This window comes from Mus musculus, chromosome 12 (assembly GCF_000001635.26).
Source record: "Mus musculus strain C57BL/6J chromosome 12, GRCm38.p6 C57BL/6J".
Classification (NCBI taxonomy): Eukaryota; Metazoa; Chordata; class Mammalia; order Rodentia; family Muridae; genus Mus; species Mus musculus.
The window spans coordinates 26,877,131-26,897,742 of NC_000078.6; the positions used below are offsets into that span (position 1 = coordinate 26,877,131).

The following is a 20,612-nucleotide window of genomic DNA, read 5'->3' on the forward strand; positions in this document are numbered from 1 at the left end:
CAGGTGTGTGATTTAAGTTGACCCCTCCCAGGTATTTTCCTTAACCAAACATCATCTTCCCTAATGTTTCCAAAACAAATGGCAAGGAGATAGAAGATAGAGAATCTTGCAGATACGTACCTAAAGTCATGCAGAGAGGAATAACGGGAAGGGATTAAAATTATACCTACCTTTCTGAGAGGCACAAGATCACAATAAAGGCCTGACAATGGTCTCATGAATAACTTTTCGTTCACATTATAGTACTCTGTCATCTATTAGGTCACAGAACCGTAAGCCTGTGAAGTAAACTAAATGGCCTATGAAGTTCCTTCCTGCCCCAAGGCTCTGTGACACCAGGACTTACCATGCAGTTCTTGCCACCCTTCTATGTCTACTTAATTATTCACTAAATCTGTTTGTAGCCTCCTGTTCTTGGAGTTGGGTAAAGGAATCATAACAAAGACCCTTTAAATAAGGCTTGCCATCATCGGAGATACTGAAACACAAAGGCAAGCCCCATTTATGCCTTGGCTGGAATCATCCTGTCCTATTTTCTGGCTAGTTAATTGATCACGCTCTGGAGATTGGAGCCAGGTAAGTTGCAGGAAGAGGTCTGAGTCACTGACAGGGGGGCTGTGCAGTAAGCTGGTCTGAGAATGAATGCCACAGAGACTCAATCAGGCAGAGAGCAGGAGGCTCCTGCAGGGCAACCTGAGAGGAAGCAGGGTGGTGCCAGACAGAGGGACAGCTGACTTCCAGCTTCCTCAGTAATTTTGCTTAGGGCTGGCTTTGTGTGTGTGTAAATCACTCAGATAATTGCTGTAATTCTGTGCTTAGCTTGGCTGCTTAGACCCTGGGTTCATGAATATTCATGAGATCTATCCACACCACACTATTACTTAAAATTTCCTAGACAGCTTTCATGCTGAGAGTGCCAGCTTGTTTGTGCTGAGAAGAAGATGGCCATGATTTTCTCGTCTGAGTGGGAGTGAGCTGACTGTGGTCGGATGCTTCCCTGACTGTCCACCGACGTAATGGCAAGAAGTAGCTCGATGTGTCCGCATGGCACACTTCTCTGCAGTCTTCATCCAGATTTTTCCTTCTGTATTTGCCTGATCAAAACCTGCATCAAGCACAGGGTCTCTGGCACCCAAGACAAGGTGACCATGCAGTGGGTCCCATGGTCCACTCAGGAGACAACGGGATGGCCTATCAGGATAGCAAAGCATGCAAAGGCTTTGGGCACTGTCTGCCAAGTCAAAATGGGGTGCCTAAAACTAAGAAGGGCTGGCAATTCAAGTGCAGCCATGCTTGAGTCTTTAAATGAACCCATGTTAGATATGCCATTTATGGAGGAGAGTGATCATCTGCAATGGGGAGAAGAGTTATTGGAATGTCATTATGTATGTTTGCACACATCGCCCTATAGCTAGACAACTCCATGGATTTACTATCGTGGACTTGAAGAGTGTGTGGTTCTGTCTGTGTTAAGGAGCTCCGGAAAGATGGTTCTGATGGAAGAGGCATCAGAGTGGATCAGAGATATGAGTCATCTCCCAGTCAAGGAGCTGAAGAAAGCTGAGATCTCTGGAGGAAGATGACCACACTTGGAATGCCTTTCTGAGGGTGTGAAGAGCAGAGACATCTTCCTCCGGGTGAGAGACATCATCTGAAGGAGTACGGCAGAGACATGGCTATTTGAAATATAGACTCTTAACTAAGAATTCTTTGGCCATCCTGTTTTCCTGAAGGAAGGCTGGCTGGATCTCAGCCTGTTGCACAGAGATCAACCTGTCTGCTAAACCCGAGGCTCAGGAACTCTCTAGAAATGGTTACTCTATCACACCATGCAAGAAACAACCTGAATAAAAAAACTGCTTCTCTGTCCATGGTTATTCCCGAAGTGTGTGCTGGAGTCAATGTGTTACAATGAGTGAGAATTCACATTTGCACTTAGTGGTGTGCTCTGGGAGTTTGCATGGTTGAGGAGAAAGGTAGATCGTTTTTATTTATCTTATTTGCTCTTGACTGTTAGATAAAAGTCATGTATAGTTTAGATTAATAAAATAACAATGCATTAACTATTCTTTGCTTTCAATTGCTTCCCAGTGGAGGATCTAAAGGATGCCTAGGACTGTGGATGAAGTTATACCTAAACAAGAGGCCTGGAAGACTGCTTTGAAATATATTTAGAAGGGGATACTATGAGATACTGGGCTAATATTACGCCTGCGCGAGTAAAGGGATGAGGTAAAGAAGAATAGCGTGTGGGCAATGATTCAGATCCCACCTACCAGTAGAGCCCTTTGTGTTATAGACAAGGGGAAGTCTTGTCTTGGTGAGTTTGAATTTTCTTCAGACATTTCAGTTGGGGTTACTGAGCCATTTGTGATTTTTCTTCATTTGAATTTCAAAGGAAAGACCATGTTGGAGATTTTGATTTAGGGACCATGAGACTATATATTATTATTGAAGTCTGGGGGAAAGAAGTAATCATGAATGACTCAAGAGGGGGCATGGAAGAAGCTTGGAATTGAGACGTGGAAGCACCACTGTATAAAGGGAAAGGGGAGCTGGAGAGATACTGCAGTGGGTAAAGTGCTTGCGTTGCAAGCAAAAGAATCTGAGTCTTATCTGCAGAACCCATCGGGCATGGCACACACCTGTAATCCCAGCTCTGGAGAGGCAGGGGCAGGTAGATGTCCCAGCACTCCCTTGAGAGTATAGCTTAGTCCTGCCTACTTGATAGCTTCCAAGTCAGTAAAAGAATCTTAAAAAGCAAGGTAGAAGGCATCTGAAGAATGACCTCTGACATAAGTATGCAAACACACACACACACACACACACACACACACACACACACACACACACCCTACTGGGGTGAAAGTCATGCATGTAAATTCCTGAGTTTTTACACATATACTGAGAATGCTAACTTGAGCTCTCAGGCTTATGCATTAAGAGCTCTTACCCACAGATTCAATTTCCCAGTCCCTGTAGCTATAGCTGTGTACTAGAGGCTCTATAAACATGTCCCCAAAGATTTCTTAATTGGTTGTCTGTTACATTTTATTGTAAAGACTGGGTGGGGGTACTTGTTATTTTGTATATCAGAGGCTTGTTTATCAATCAGCAACCCCACCTGAATTGAAAGATCAGGCTTAACTACAGAGTACCTTGGGTACCCATGACCTTATGTGTGGTGTGCTGAAGTCCGCACTACATCATTTCCATTGCACAGCTTTGCCTGGCATGAAAAGTGCATTTGAATTCACACCCCCACTTATCAAACCCCATACTGTGTGCTGACATAGCCCAGGGTGAACCAGAGTCCATTGCCACTGCCTTTGCTCGTAACCAGTTTCACTTGAGCTTTTCCAAGGTCAATATCCCTCACTGGGATTGGAGCTCCCAATGGACATGAGGTTTCAAAGAATTCTACCATGGGACACAAGCAAATGAATGAAAATAGTCCTGGCTTGTTCACAAGGCAGGCTTCTGGGACCCATCCCAGGTCTGTTGACTCTAGCTAGATCCAGGAAAGCTTTGGGGGGGGTACCCAAGGCTTAGCTATTCTGAAGCCTGTGTCTAATCCATATTTTGAAACTTGCTGGTGTGCAGACTCACTTAGAGCCTGGAGCTTCACAGCTCTGTGAACATTTGGCTTGCTTTGCGTTTCATTTCCCAAATTGTTCGCTCTTCTCCTCTTTCTTTGTCTTTCAGCACTGGAGAATGTTCAGACTGTGAGATTTGGTGTTGAAAAGGGTTGATGCCAATTGGAATTTGTGTTATTATACTGTTTCATGCACTTAATTCCTGTTGAGACTTTAAGTGCGGGCAGCTGGATCACTATCCCAGGTGCAATGTCTTACGAAATGTTGACATATTTCCTGTCCATGAGACATGGAAGCCCAGCTGCAGTGGAGCCAACAAGTCCGCAGCTACATTTTGCTACCCTTGGGTGGTGACCACCTCAGAAGATATGTAAACCCCAAAGCTGGCAGGGTGGGAGCAGTTGAGGGTCTCAGACATACTCTCTAGGGCTCGAGCAACTGGAAGAAAGAATGCTTTCTTCTAGATTAGACATATTCAAATTTCAAATATTGTATCTTAGGAAAAAACAGAGGCAGTGCAGAAGCTTAACGACCCACAGAAATGCCTATGGAAACCACAGAGGATTTACAGGAGAATGGAGAGTCTAGGTCTATGTGGCTCTTTTTGGGATTTCCCCGGCCTCCAAAGCTAAAGTCTATCGGTCTTCAAGATTTCTGTCTCTCCTAATCATTTAAAACCTCATCACTTCAGTATCAGTAATGACGAATTGGCCTTTTCTATTTTAGTGAGAAATTTGTTATATATTCATAGCTGGGAGGGGGTATGTAATCTGAGTTAGGGATAAAGGACAGTCACATAGATGACCAAAAGTTCCATGGCTAAAGATAAGGTGAAAAATTTCATGAAAGAATGAGTCCTGAGTGTCAGAAAAGATACACCTAGGTTCTTGCCAGGACCCAAAAGATAGAGACAGAAGGGAAGAAAAATAAAATGTTATAGGAGGACTCAGTAAGGTAGGAAAAGCCAACAGAACCTCATGGCAGCTGTCTTAGTAACTTATCTGTTGCTGCGAAAAAGCACCATGGCCAAAGCAACTTACAGAAGAAGCCGTTCATTTGGGCTTATAGTTGCAGAGGGTTAAAATTCATGATGGCGGAGTGGAATCCTGGTGACAGGAAGCAGGTATGGTGAGTGGGGAGCTGAGGAGGACACACATCTTGAACCACAAGCAAGAAACAGAAAGAAAGAGAGCAGGCTAAAGGGAGAGTCTTTTAAACACCCAGAGTGCTTCCCCAGTGACACACTTCCTCTAGCAAGGTCACGCCTCCCAAACCTCCCAAATAGCCATTGGTATGGCACTGGGTACTCAAATACAGGAGCCGACTGGGGACATCTTTTCATCTATTTCCAACAACGACAGCAGCTCATGTGGGTTGCGCTGGAAGTAGGGAATTCTGACAAGGAAAGATATATTATCTCATTAAAGAGATAATTATTCTTCCAATTTCTCAAGCATGAATTAATCCAATTGGGCAGTTCCAGCAGCTGGCAAAGGGACCACCCCCGAGGAAAGCTGGGCAACCCTTAGGAAGGTGGATCTTCTATGAACTAGCTTTTAATATGTGTGAATTTGAGCCTGCAGAGGGGCTTCATAAGCTAAAATCCTGTCACTAACTTATAAGAGGCTGTGGTGGTACAAATACCTGAACACCTAGAGCTGATTGTGTTGCTGAGTGCAGAGCAGGAATGTGCCCCTCGGTGCTGTCACTGGATTAGAGATTAGAGTGAAGGGAATCCTGGAGCTGCTGCTTCTGTTTCTATTATTGCTTTTGTTGTCAACCCTAGGGGGGAAAAAAAAATAAAACAACCTAGCACATTGTGCTGAACTTAAATTTAGCCTTCTCCTTTGAAATCAAATGATGGTCATGAATGCTGGAATTTTGTGTTCAGAAAATTCCTGTCTATGATTCATGTTGCTAAAAGTGTGCTTTTCCAGCTTAGAATTTAGCTCCAATCTATGGAAGAAGTAAGAAGTAGCCATGCTGAGCTCTTATCACCAAGGAAAGTTCCCAAGACCACACTGCGCCACCAGCCTCATTCTCCACTGGCAAACTTTCTTCAATAGAAGGTCTCTTTCTTTTCTCCTTTTACTAATGTAGCTATGTATGCATGTGCATATCACATTATTGCTGTGTGTGAGGGCATGCTCACTTGGTGTATGTGCACACAGAGAGGCCAGATATCAATCTCACGTGTTGTTTCACAGGCACCATGCACCTTGCTTTTTGAGTCAGGGTCTCTCATTGTCCTGAAACTCACAAAGTAGGTTGGCTGGCCTGTGGGCCCCAGGCAAGTATCTGCGTATGTTTTTCTAGTGCTGGGATCACAAACACTCACCACTGCATCTGCCTTTTGTTTCATGCTGTGTTGGGGATTTGAACTTGTGTCCTTGTCTTTTCCTCTGCCTCTAAACCATTTTGCTTTTCTATCTCTCTTCAAAAACTGTTCCTTCTCTAACCAGTTTTTTTCCACTCCACACCCAGAAAATGGTCAAAAAATACAACAAACCAATGATGGAGACATTTAGAAGTATAAATATTCTCCTCATATAACCCGTGCACATTTGTATAGGGGGAAAAGGCCTTACCTAACAGTGAACATGAAATGGGACTTTTTCTTTAACTGATGGGTTAGTTGCTCATAGCTATAACAACTAAAATCAATTCAAAACAAGGAAAAATTCTGTTGAGACCCGTTTCAGAAGCTTCAGTACATTAGCTAGCCCCATTGCGTACATGTGTGCGCACAAGCACATGGAAGGGCATCTACATGCATGTGAACACAGAGCCATTTCCGCCCTGGTTCTAGAATGACATGTGTGTACCACCTTCCTGAATTGGGGGTGGAATTCAAGTCCCCATGCTTGTACAAGGACCATTTCACTGGCAGAGCTTCAGTGCAGGTTGGTTGGCCCTGTGATTTTGCAGTTGATGTGAAGTAGAAGTTCATGGTGCCAGGACTTTGAGAAGGAAGCTGCTAGTATATAGAGAGCAGGCTAGAAATACTGTATATATTTCTAGGGCAGTACACCAGCAACCCGGTTCCTCCACGTAAGCAACATGCCCCAGTAATGCCCTTGTCTCATGACCCCATCAAGGGATTAATCTACTAATGAGATCTGGGCTCATAGGACACAGTCACTTTCAAAATTCCCATTAGCTGGCCTGAGAAGGTACGTTGAGTAGACAGGATGCCCATATATTGTAAGTGGGATTGCCGGCTGACAAATGTGGGCTTTTATCTCTTAGCTTCAGCCCCTTAAAAACAACTTTGTCCCTCCCCACCTCATTTTCCTCCTTGTAAAATGCAGTTATATTATGTTAAAACATGAATATATTACACATGGTAGCAGCCCTGGAAAGCTATACTATGCAAATATATGAGAGCCACATGTGTAGTGGTTGCTATTATTATCTGTTGTGTGCGTAATATTGATTCATGGCTGTTAGACCCAGGGGATGTTGCTCCTTACCCCTCTTAAAGAAGGGTAGAGCTCCTAGAAGACACTCTTGCCTTTATCCTCCCCCATCCTTTCAGGGGCAATGGCGACCCAGTGAAAATCAATCTCATTCTGCATATGGAGAAACCAGAGCTTGGTGCCTCTCCACTCCCCATGCTGACTCATCAGCCTTGGCTCAGAGCCTCCTGCTTTAAATCACTGCGGGAATGCATGAAAAAGCCTCCCTGCCTGACATCCTTTATTTTATTTATTTTCTACAGCCATTGTGGAATCTGTATGCTGATGGAAATCCTGCAAGCGCGACACTTACCTCAAATCAACACTGGTATTTGTAGTCATGATACTCCAGTCAAGGCACGGCTTCCTTATTAATAAGAATTCAGTGAACTAGAGAATAGATAATCGCAATGATATGTTCTCCTTTAAATCACAATGCCATTGGTTCTGAGAGTAAAGGAGTGGGTTTTGTTGTGTTTTGTTTTGTTTTGTTCGAGAGTAAATTTGCTTTCTCCTACAAGTGAGTTCAGAGCAAAGGCTGTATCTGTGCAACTGTGTTAACTTCTCATTTTAAATAATGAAATTGTTGCTGCTCTTGCTTATTCTCAGGTCCCAATGCAGTTGCTTCCATTCTCAGCCAAGAACATCATTATTAGGCTGGTAAGGAAAAACCATTGCACTCATAGGCTGGAGGAAGCAGAGGAGGGGAGGTCCAAGCTATCAGCTCCATGGGTTAGTGCCACAGCTAATGCTCTGAGCTCCTACTTCCTGGTGCCTTTTGCTTCCTACAGCCTTGATCAGCTCAACTCTCAGGTGAGGGTGGGGGGAGGGGACTTTTTATATCTATAGAGGCAGTTTCTGTGAAGAGGTGCTGTGACCTGTAGCACCTCTGTGACCATGTCTGAGACCCCCTGCTCTTAAGAGTTCATTAGGAAACCATGAAGCAGGAGGCAGCTTCTCCAGTTCCCCCTATGTATTTTGAATCCTTGATAATCCAGCTGTGGATGAGGTGCAGGGGACTGGCAGGTTCCTGATGGATGCTTTCCGCATCGTAATTCCTCAGCCCATAGCTCATCAGACCCAGAAGGGATTGCCCCTGAGAGCCATTCAGGGCTGAATAAGCCCTGGCTCATAGCACAGGTGGGCTCCCCATATTAGAAGTGAGGTCCCTATTCTGCCCATGAGAGAGCTATTGGTGCTGGGACCATTTCATGGCACAGCTGTTCTGGAATAAACCTGTGTTTTAATCTCGGAGCTATTCCTATCTCTCCCTCTGCCCATTTGGGAATGTGTCTCTTTAAAAAGGGCACAGAACTGAACACTTTAGATTCTAACTGCAAATGCTATTTCTACTAAGTACATGTATATCCTCTCTTCATTTTTATTTATGTCCTTGTTTCCGAGGAATAATCAGTTTGAGACTCATCAACACAATAAAACCCAGAGAGACAGCCAGAGGCAAATTCAGTTTGGGGGGTGGGGGTGGGTTTAGAAAAGACCCATCATCTCCAAGCCCCTCGATTCGTATTTATCTCTTCTTGTAAGGCACAATACCAGGAAGCTCATGCAATCCCTGGAAAGAAGCTCTTGATACAGAATGACAAGGCTCTGTGCCTCCAGGGGTCTTCGATCATAGATTTTCATCATCATCTGAAATGGTCCCTCTCCTCCTCTCTGCTTGGCACTCACTCTCCCAAAGAGAGGAGACAGGCTTCCCATAGGGGCCACCCAAACTCATTCTGCTCAGCAAAGGCTCATCATGGGCTTCCTCATTTCTCTGGGCGAGCAAGCTGCTTGCCTCTCCTCCCCTCCAGGCTACTAGCCAGGCTGAAGGGAAGCCTGCCAGGGTGCACAGGGAAGCTCCCACAGTGGGGTGGGCTGCTCCCTCCCAGGGACTGTTGTCCTGTGCAGTTGTGTGTGTGTGTGTGTGTTGCTTTCTCCAGTCTGCTCTTAATCATGTTGGTATTAAAAATGGATTCCGAGGAGCATTCCCCAAAGGAGTTTGTTGTGCTCACTACTCTTCTGCTTTGAAGAGAGCCCCACCATCCTTGTATCCAGCCTCCCCAAGCAGCCAAGCCGACAGAACAGGGACGGCTGTAGTTCTAGACTCGGGCAGACTACCAACAGCTGCACAGTTAATTATGGCGCTCTCCCTCTCTTTAAAAAAATCTCAGCTTTAGAAATGAAAGATAAGAAATTCTTTGGAGTAATTAGAGACTGCTGAGCGCTCATGGTAATAATGAGGGACTACTTTCAGACTGATTCACAGCAGGAAGAGGCAGGGAGAGTCGGTGATGCAGGTTAAAAAAAAATAATTAAAATCAGCTTTGCTACTATCTCGGCGGAGCTGTCAGTCAGCCTCAGAGAGAAAAGAATTGCTAATGAAATATTAATATGCCGCCTTGGATTTCCCATAACCGCCTTTGTTCCCAGGTACTGTTCCCATTTGTAAGGCAAAGGGGTTAGGTGTGAAAGGGCACGGGAGCCAGCTTGGTCAAGGAGGAAATGAGAACTCTCTGACATGGAAAACACTTGGCCTCAGAAAGGATGCACTGGAGCCTAGTAGGAGCAGCCTGCAACCTGGTCCCAGCCTGGAGCCTGGCCACACTGCCCCAGCTGCTGTGTGCTTGAAGGAGCAACGCCTTCGCCCCCTCCCCATCCCCCGCCTCTCTCCCCAACCCAGGTTGACAGACACTGAATGTCAGCAATCATCATGGCACAACCAGTGCAAGTTTTATAATATCTCTAAGTGGTTTTGAAGTCTGCAGATGCCAGACGGTTTCAAAATCTCACAGAAATTGTATCGTGCAGGTTGTCTTCAGACAAGACGCAGCCCCCGATGTCTTTTTGTTCCATTAAGTCAATCACTCAGAGCTATGATACAAACTATATGACAGGGTTGGGAAGCCTTGTGTGTGAAGATGTGTGTGCATGAATATGCTTATATGTGCCTTGTGTGAGCATATCCTGAAATCACCCCAGCATTCAAAGGTTCTTCAGAAGCTTGAAATACATTCTGTGAGAAATGGTTCAGATACCCACTGTGTGTCAGAGTGTGTCCAGAAGCTGAAATGCCAAAAAGGTGAGGACTGGTCACACAGAGCCTGCAGCAGGGATACCCATGAGAAGCCTTTCTTAAGGGTGCATCTTGGTTTTTTGCCTAGCTTCAATGAAATCTGGGAGACTAAGGAAGAGCATCTGAGGGAAATACTGGGTGATTTTATCTGAAGTTGGACACAAGGCAAATAAGATATGCATGGCAAGTGGAAATGGCAATGCTAACAACAATAATAATTGTAATAATAAACTTTTAAGCCTGAGGACAGAAGCCAGTGATAGCTTAGTTCCAGCACTGTCTCCTGGAGCTGGCTTCTCATCACTGTGAAATGAACAGAGGCTCCCTCAGTCCTGTTGGAGTCTGTGATCTGAGCAGATTTGTTTGTTTGTTTGTTTGTTTTGTTTTTTGAGACAGGGTTTCTCTGTGTAGCCCTGGCTGTCCTGGAACTCACTTTGTAGACCAGGCTGGTCTTGAACTCAGAAATTTGCCTGCCTCTGCCTCCCAAGTGCTGGGATTAAAGGTGTGTGCCACCACGCCCAGCAATCTGAGCAGATGTAAGAAAGGCTTCTGTACTGGTTTGATATAGGTATGACTCCCATAGGCTCAGGTATTTGAATGCTTAGTCCTCAGGGAATGATCCTACTTGAGAAGGATTAGGGGGTATGGCACTGTTGGAGTGGGCGTGGCCTTAATAGCGGAAGTGGGTCACTGGGTGGGAGGGTTGGGTTTGGAAGCCTAAGCTAGGCCCCTTGTCTCTCTCTCTCTCTGCCTGCTGCCTGTGGATCTGTATATACAGCTCTCAAAGTCTCTAGCACTATTTCTGCCTGCATGCCTCCACGCTCACCACTATGGTGATAATGGACTAAGCTTCTGAACCAGTAAGCCAGCCCCAAATAAATGCTTTTTTGTTGTTGTTGTTGTTGTTTAAGAGTTGCCATTAAACAACAAGAGCAGCACAGCTCTTTTTGAGCTGTGGGTTGAGTCTTTGATATCATTGTACAACTGTATGGATATTGTGAGGTAAAGAAACAAACAAGAAGCAGTATTTGGTAGAACACCTCATAGGTCAAATGTGAAACAGTCGTAGTGACCATTGCATCAGGCTCCAGAAAGGACAAATAGTGTTCTTTGTATGAAGGATGGTTCTCAGGGGTACAACATATAGGAAGGCTGGGTTCAGTTCTCCGTGCATCTCTGCAGAGGTACAAATGCAGCCTGTTTTTGCTGGAATGGAGCTGATCACTTGACTGCCATAGGCAGAAGATTGTTACCATGCTGCTCAAGTGTCTTTCAAATAAAAACATAAATCTCTACATCCTTTCCCCTGCACACTTGTCAACCTGTCCATGGAAGAGCAGTGAAGTCCCATTTATTTTCTAATTTGTTCCATGGAAGTAAATATGACTGGTAGTCCTCCTGTCTGCTCCTTGCATGGCAGTGAGGTCTTGTCTTCTATTTCAGAATCCACTTCTATAGCTAGTAAAGAAACACACCTGAGCGTAACAGGAGAGAATTTCAACGCAGTGTCTGCTCTTTGATGCTCATCTTTATTGCTTAATGTGCTGTGCAATGTTGTTTCTTTATGTTAAGGGACTATAAAATCTATGCATGGATGCTAATGAGAAAATGAATGTAAAGGGGCCTTTTGAAAGTGGTAACTCTTAACTCCTGTTTAAAAAAATAATTATTGCTGGTAGAACACTACAGAGTGGTTTAAACCAAGCGCAGGATGTGTGCCTGCAATAAATATTTATAATGCATTTACAGCCTTCTGAAAGTGGCACTGGCTTGCTTTTCTGTGACCTTCATGACTGGAAGCAGGTTGGGTCATCATGTGAGATGAGAGCAGGAAGGCCAACTGCAGAGATAAGGAGAGCAAGCTGGGGAAGGGTAACTTTAAGATACATGGTACTGAAGTGGGCAGAGCAGTTTGGATAGATAGTGCTGCCTTTGTCGAAGGCAAGTGCTAATGACAAGGGAACCTGCTCTCCCAAGAACTAAAGGTGAATTCTGCAAGGACGCCATCTTGTAATTGCCTCCACAAATTTCTACTTGCTATTTGGCGATGGGCGGTAGAAAGAAGAAAGTTATGCTGTCTGCAGCTGGGGTTGATGAGCACATGGTCCTCCCATCCCGCCTCTCAGGGATGGTCCATTCGGATTTAGAGATTACCGTACTTCTTATGTTATCATCCACCGATACTTGACTTTTCTAAATTTAATGCCTTAAGGGTGGTTAAAGGGCCTCTTCATGTCTAGACGGAAGCCATTTGAAATCTTGAGAATCTTACTGATAATAATTTATTCGGCTTTATATAGTGGCTACTGACAAGGACAAGAACAGAATTAAAAGGAGGTATATTGGATGTGAGTACCTGCTTTCTCTCATCATTTCTTGAGAGGTCATATCTTAACATGTGTAATCATTAGAGGTGAGGCCTTAATCAATCCCACATTCCATTTTGTTGAACAGGAAGCACAGTGGACTCAGCCCTCACCCCCCCCCCCGTACGTGCCCACCTGTGGTTGGGGCTACAAGTATTTGAATGTTCCTCTCTGCCTCATATCCCTATGATGTGTGGGGACTGAAGTGACAGCTTTGGGTCTATCTTGTCACTTATAAGCTGAAAGAGCCAATCTACTGCTACGCATTGGCTGCTAGGATGATGGAGAATTGGGCAAAGCCTGTCTGGTGCATAGAGCTAGCACTTACCTACTTGGCCTGAACTGAACACATTCAGCAGCGAGGACAGAGCCAGACTGTGGAGATGATGTACAGGTGCAGTTGTTCCTGTGGCACAAAGAACTCTGCAAGACAGGCAAGAAGGTCAGACTCAGGGTGCAGCAGAGCTCTAGAAGAGAACTCAGAAGTAAAGACTCAGTGTGGGCAGGACACTGGCTACTTTTAAAGCATGGCTGCCCCATGGTACTCAGTACCAGGACTCTATCATACATACCAGACTTGAACCGGTCCTTTAGAATAATTGCATTCTCTTTTGACTTTACCATACCTGGTGACCTGAGGTCTGGAGATGGCTTTCAGGAACACAGGAAGAGAGTGACACCTGTCATAATTAAAACTGTAATAAAAAATGGCATGAAGGTCAGGGCATAACTCCATGTGGTTCTCTGTAGTTTTGTCTTAGAAATCCACATCTTTCTCTGTTTTCCCTGAGAGCCACAAGCCCATTGGCCTTCACCGTAAAATATTACATATGAGCACACTGGAGCTACAGATATACAGTCTCTCTCTCTCTCTCTCTCTCTCTCTCTCTCTCTCTCTCTCTCTCTCTCTCTCTCCCTCTCTTTCTCCTCCCATCTGTCTTTTTTTTCTGTTCCTGTATCTGCCTCTTCCTCCCTCACTTCTCTCTTTTCATTCCCCTGCCCCATCTATCCCATTCATATATTGAAGTTCCAAACCTAAGTAGCACAGAATTTGACTAGTGAAATCAAGCAAATAAACAACAAAAATAAAACAACAACACAAACAAACAAAAACCTCCTGATCAGAGGAATGGAATCTCTGGGCTGGGTGGAGGCATAACAGTCACTCCTATGACTGCAGGTAGATGCCATGTCCTTACTCACTGTCTATGGTATGAAAATAACAGCATCTTTGCACCATGAGGATGAAGTTGGGAAGTACAGTAAGATGGAGGAGCCAATACTTTTGTTTTCAAACAGGTCTCCTGACTCCTGCGCCTAGTGTGAATCCTGTGCCTTACCAGACACAATATTGTGCCTCTGCAGGAAAGGAATGTTGCCACTCTAGTGAAAGAGCTGTTAGCACCCAATAAGCTCATGATTGCCCTTCATCACGAATACAGGAGTGTGCATTTGGATTCAGATTAGTGTAGCTGTTCTCCACATCCTAATGGGGCCACCTGTGGGCTCAAGAAACAAAGAAGCCAGAACCAGATAATAAAACAAAACAAATGGACCAGCGATAATAAAACAGAGGAAGGAAGGAGCGATGTGGGACGGTCTCTGAAGGCTCACTGTTCTGACTTCAGTTTCCGTCTCTGAGGTGGCTTGAGAATCCCCCCCCCCCCACACACACACACATTATGCCTTGATTTCCCCATGAGGAAAGGATGCTCATGCCAACTACACAGCAGTAGGGAGCCCTGGGCACTGAAGAATGATGAGCTTCTCTGGTCACCTTGGAAACCATTCCTGGAAGGATGTAGGTCCCTGAGCTCAGCTGGGAGGGGAAGAACTCATTCACAAAACCTGACCCACATGGCTGAGTTTCAAGAATGCATCTTGTTTCGATCACTTCATTAGAAAGAATACCCCATGCTTCAAGATAAACCTTGTTCTGATTTTGAACACCTGCAACAGAGAAGTAAAACAACTGAAGGTAGCAGCTACTGTTGGTCACTCTCATCAGGGGCTTTAGCCTCACTGGTGTGGAACAGGCTGTTTTCAGATTTGAACTTACCCCTGTCTTTTCCACAACCTGAGTTTACTTGAGCCTGGCCCAATTTCTCTGAAAGTACCCAAGCTTAGGGGCCTGTGCTGATTTTCATAGGTGGCCTACTTTAGGAAAATATTTCTTTCTTTTACAAATCCATTGTCTACTTTGACACAGAAACTTTAAAAATTTGAAATTGCTTTAAGGATAATTGAATGCAGAGTGTTGTGAGCCTTAATGCCCTAAAAGTGAGACTCAGCCTCTCCCTTCATCTACCTCTTTGCTCAGATTAATTTTCTACTCTCACTACTACAACTTTTGTAGCCTGGAGAAATTCAGAATTTAAATACACTAATTAAATAAGAGGCTAAAGTTCTTCCTACTCCAAGAGTCAGCCTAGACTCTGGGAGCACATTAGAAATTGCATTCTGGCCATGATAAGAGAGCTACCAGGAGCAGAGCTGTCAGGCTCACAGCTGGGGCCCAGGGGAAGAATGGCTCCTGAAAGTCATGAAGAGCCACCTGAGTGTAAGAGAGAATTTATTATCAGTAGATGTCCAAATGTAGGGGTCTCAATGCCTTTGATTCTTATTCAAGGAATTCTTGAGCATAAAGCAAGCTGTTGTGTGTCTCTGGATGTCGTCACGGGAACGAGTTTTGCCACTAATGGTGGTGGTGGAGCACAGGAAAGGGCATGTGATAGAGCAGAAAAGCCCCTCACAAACTAGGTTACCAGTCAACCTGGGCCTTTATAAAAGTTTTCAGGATCTAGAAGGCCAGTCAGTTCTCATCAGCACTGGAGCTAAGGATCTTTCCAAATACTGAGATTATGAAGGAACAAAATCTCCAAGCTGGAATTATACTTGGGCTGGGTGAAGAAAGATCATTCTTTTCTCACCCTGTAATACATGGATTGTGCTGTCTCATGACATCCTAAGGAGCTGCAGATGCTCAGCAGTGGAAAACTATTGGAGAATATCATCTATAATGAGAACACAGCCACCTTGGCTTCCACCAGCATCCTGTGCCCTTTCCTAGGATTTCCTGCCTTGAGGCTGCTGCCCCATTCTCTAGGTCAAGAGCCCATGGAGCTGAAAACATGGAGCATTTGCAAAGATGCACAAGGACGACCACCAACATCCATCCCCTCCCAAGTCCTTCCACTTTCCCCCATAGTTTCCTATTTTGACTTCTCTTCTATGTTGGGAGTGAGTTGGATACTGAAATTAGTTGTGATGAAATACAAATTGAAAACAAAACTCTACTTCCCAAGTTCCACCATGGGCTCAGTTTAATCTTTTTGCTAAAATCCAAGCAGAAACTATGATAGAAGTGAACAGGCTTTCTGCGTCCACACACAAGAGTTCCTAGAACGCGCTTAAAGAAACAGACTGTCTAGAAAGGTATTGCACTCTTTGTTCTGTTTATATCTGTTCTACCATTTCTGGCATTGTCAGAGACAAATGGAGAGGGCGTGAGTGGAGCAACATGGATTCTCACTCATTGATGCTTTGCTTCAGGAAGAAAACCCGTCTGAGAATTTGGAGAAAGTGGTCAATGTGTGGGTTGTGCTCAGGCAAGGTGAGCACCTAGAAGATGTTATGCACCTCACCTCACATTTCCAGTGTGTTTACACAGATATTCTGATGGACTGTGCTCATCCCAGATACCTCCCTGTGAAGGAGAGAGCACTCTACAAGGAAGATTCACACAGAATACAACTGAGGCTCAGCACATGAAGAAGAGTTGGCTCTGTCTTCCAGGAAGTTAGTAGAGTCAGTATTTGGACCAAGGTTTAGGTACAGTGTCTTCCTCCCAGTAGTTTTAAACCCCACAGTTGCATCTTTTGCATCTTCTGTCCTTATCTTTGGAAACCATGGCACAGCTTATTAAAATTCCCCTGTTCTGCAGCCCAGAACAACAAAAATCTTGTGTCATTTGTAAAATCCCAACTGTTAGGATGGAGAAATGACTTAGTAGTTAAGAACACTTGATGCCTTTTTGAAGGACCAAGATTCAATTCCTAGCACCTACATAGTGGGAAATAACTTTCTGTGACTCCAGTTACAGGAAATCTAATACCTTCTTCTGGTTTTTGTGGGCACTGTATGAACATGATACACAGAAATACAAGCAGGCAAAAGACTCACACACATATTTTAAATGTCTGTAAAGTTCCAACATTTATTAGTCAAACAGCTGGAAACACAAGAAACACAATTAGCCTCTCAGTTCTATTAACACATAAAAGTGGAGGTTACACTGTAGTACAGTCAAAGGCAGCATCAGAAGTTAGCCAATAAGGAGAGTCATGGACAGGAAGACACATAGATGATGGACAGACAGACAGACAGACAGACAACAGGCTTGCTGGACGATAAACTGACTGAATTAAGGATTCCTGTATTGGATCTGAGCCCTTGAAGATAGCAAAACATATGTTCAAGCCCAGAAGGTTCTTGAGAGGAGAAAAATCATTTATTTACGGATAAAGACATCCTTCATTCATGTCCTCAGGATTACATCCTTCATTCATGTCCTCAGGATTTCTAGAGATCCTGCTCAGCAAAATAGGGACTTACATGCAGAGATCACCAGCTTACAGAAGAAACAGCAATAGTGCCTGAGGGATTGCACACCCTTGCTGCAGACCAGAGACTGCAGATGTCAGCATGCGAAGACATACAACAATCTCTCAAAGAGGAAAAGCTCAGAAATATGACAAAAGTGGGAGCACAGCACACATTGTCAGCAGTTGTCAGGGGTGGTGGCTCTCCCTGTCATTCCCCTCCATTTGTTTATAAAAATGTACATATGCACAAGTGCAGAACCTCTTACATCCTAGCATGGGACTGTGTACTACAATCCTGATTGAGGTAACACAAACTCAGAAAGACAAACATGATATGTACTCACTTATGAGTGGGTAATATCTGTTAAGTAAAAATAAGAATAATAATAACTATACTACAACTCACAGACCCAGAAATGTTAAGGAACAAAGAGAGAGCTCTAGTGGGGGAACACTTGGATCTTCCTGGGAAGGAGAAATAGACTAGATTCTGTGGGTAGAATGGTAGGAGGTAGGAACTGGTATAGGAGAGATCAGGTTAGGGAGGAAGGGATGGAGGGAGAGAGTACAAGGAGAAATGGCTGGAATTTGGGGCATTTGGAGGGAAATGTGGAAACCTTGTGCAATAGAAATTTCCTAGAACCTACAAGGGTGAGCCTATGGAGGACTCCTAGTAATGGAGGGGATGAAGCCTGAGCCAGCCATCTTCTTTAATCAAGCTAAGCTTCCAGTGGTGGGACTAGGACACCAACCCAGCCACCAAACCTTCTGCCCACAACCTATTCTGAAGGTAAGATGTGCTGGGGCAATGGTGGTATACACCTTGTATTAGTGGCCAATCAATGATTGGTCTAACTTGAGGCCCAAGCCACAAGAAGGATCCCATTTGCCTGGAAGTCCAGGAACCAGAAGCTAGATGGCTTGGAGACCTAGGGTAGAAAAAAACACTTCTGACTTCTACAAGCTGTCAGTGAGATGGTTCTTAATGCTATTCTGCTATACTCATAGATTGGTGCCTAGCCCAATCATCATCAGAGAGGCTTCTGATGGCAGCTGATGAGAGCAGATGCAAAGACCTACAGGTAAACGTTAGTCAGAGCTCAGGGATCCCTGAGGAAAAAAGGAGAGAGAGGATTGTAGGAGTCAGAGGGTAATGGACACCAGGAGACCAAGGCCCATAGAATCAACTAAGCAGGGCTCATAGGGACTCACGGAGATTAGAGCAGCAATTACAGAACCTGCATGGCCTGTACTTGAACCTCTACATATCAGTCATGGTTGTTTAGCTTCAAGTTTTTATGGGACCCTAACAGTAGGAGTGAAGGTGGCTTTGGCTTTTTGCCTGCTCTTGTGACTCTTTTCTTCGTATGGGTTGCCTTGTGCAGCCTTGATACTGGTGTTTGTTCCTAGCCTTGTCATATCTTGTAATGCAGTGCTCTTTTCTGAAGAAAAATGGGGGAAGAAAGGATCTGGGGGGAGGGGAAGTGGGGGGGGGAGGTTGGGATGAGCAGAGTGAAGAGGCTGTGGTTGGGTTGTATTATATGAAAGAAGAATGTGTAAAAAGAAGAGGTGGGAAGATTCATGGAGGAGAAATGAGAAAGAACTCCCAGAAATGGGAGGATATACAAGGGAGGGGCTGCTGCATTTCATTCAGTTATTTATATTGAACCATGTCTTGATCCTGTTCTGAATTATTTCAGTTTTTCATTCTCGTGGTTGCCATGGCTGGGAAAGACCTCATAAAGTGACATAGCTCCAAATGGAAGCTGGATGATGGATTTCTAAATGAAGAAATCATGCACTCATAAAACAAACAAACAAACAAACCAACCCCCAAAGGAGAAATGACTAGTCAGTACAAAGGCCACAAGAGAGAAAGCAGAAGCACAAATGAGGCAGTTCCAAGTGTGTAGGGGTTCACTTTCCCCAAATGATCCAATGTTTCAAAGGAACCCAAGCCTTAAGCCCAGCAGACTTTTTTTTTTATAGAATTAAGTTGATTGTAAAGTAGTAAGCAAAAAAACAACATAAGCATGCAAGCAGAAAATTCCACTTAGAGGATAGTTATTACCTAATTTCAAATTTCACAGTAATTAAAACAAGGTGCATTAACACAGAAAGAAAACACATAAGTCTTTGGAACAGAATAGACCACTCTAAAAACAAAACAAACAAACAAACAAAAAAACAAAAAAACTGTGTAGATGGTGATTTTCTGTTGAATGCAGCTGGTGATTCCATGGGAAGGGAGGACGTGAAATCAGAGGATGTGAGTAAAAAAACCAATAACCCCAGAAACAACAGAAGAAAAACTGTCTTCAGACCTGGATGGAAGGAGATGCTTCAAAGAGGTTGTAAAGTACATTAAGTGTGAAAGACAAATTCAGTTTATTGGACATGGTGGAAACGTAAAGACCATTATCAAAATAAGAATGGAAAGCCAAAGCCCCAAGATGGATACTGCAACACAGAGGGCTGACTAAGGACCACTGCCCGGAACACGGGCAGGACAACAGTCCAAGGATACTGCAACACAGAGAGCTGGCTGAGGACCACTGTCCGGAACACGGGCAGGACAACAGTCAAAAGCAGGCAATTGAAAAATGGGCAGAGACTTATCAAGTTTCACAAAAGAAGATGTAGTGCTAATACATACACAGGTCAGGTACTCAGGGCTGAAATGACTACTCAATAGCAGCTAGGGTCTTTTAAACACCAAAAGGACTGAATGTTGTGTGAGTAACAGCTTTTATGTTCATTTATCTGTTGTTATTTTTTTCTTCACCTTAAAACATAGTTACCTCACTTCTTAGAATTTACCCAAGAGCATGGAAGCCTGTCTCCACAGAAATGACCTGTAGAGGAATTCTCTTCTTTCCCAAATGGCAAACCATCCTACACCCATGGTAAAGACAGTCACTTTATAAGACTGTGCGGGTTCAAAATAAACTCACTGCTAAAGCAGTGTAGATAGGCCCCAAAAACCTTATGTGAAATTTGGAATTAAATGCAAAACAAAATGAACTATTGATAGTTGAGTGACTATGAGTTCTACTGAGGGGAGATTGAAACCCACATGAAGAGGCACTTGTAAAATTAGTGGAAACATCAAGAGTGTCATTAGGCTGAGAACAACATGCACTTGTTTCTTTATATGCCAGAAGGTGAAATCCACAGGCACATCTGAAGAATGTGTCCAAGGTCTAGAGGATGGTCCATAAGAGGGGAAAGAATCTAGGAGATGGGCACAGGGTAAAGAAGTCAGACGCACCTGTCCTTAGACTTCTGCAAGAACAAAGAGAGTGAAGCAAGAGAGACATTTGAAAGAACGGCTGGTCATTTTCCAGAAAAGTTTGATACAATACATGGTTACAAGCACCTAGTGTGCTGGGGAAGAATGAGATATGAACATCTAGCAGAGTGCTACCCCTACAAGAGAGTAAACACAAAGTAAAGGCAGACTACCAAAGAGAAGATGAAGATGGAGTTTCCCAATAAAGAAAGTTACAGCT

At 44.1% G+C, this 20,612-nt stretch overlaps 1 long non-coding RNA gene across 2 annotated transcripts; it reads left to right on the plus strand.

Moving 5' to 3' along the window:
* The first annotated feature begins 340 nt into the window (after positions 1-340).
* On the plus strand, positions 341-10,551 carry Gm30290. 2 transcript variants are annotated; one of them, XR_381370.2, is made up of 4 exons: positions 341-1,976; positions 2,092-2,320; positions 5,534-5,665; positions 7,318-10,551. It is a non-coding gene; the product is annotated as a predicted gene, 30290 (long non-coding RNA). The 2 variants fall into 2 exon arrangements; XR_872603.2 differs by having other exon boundaries at positions 2,092-5,665.
* Positions 10,552-20,612: the final 10,061 nt, after the last annotated feature.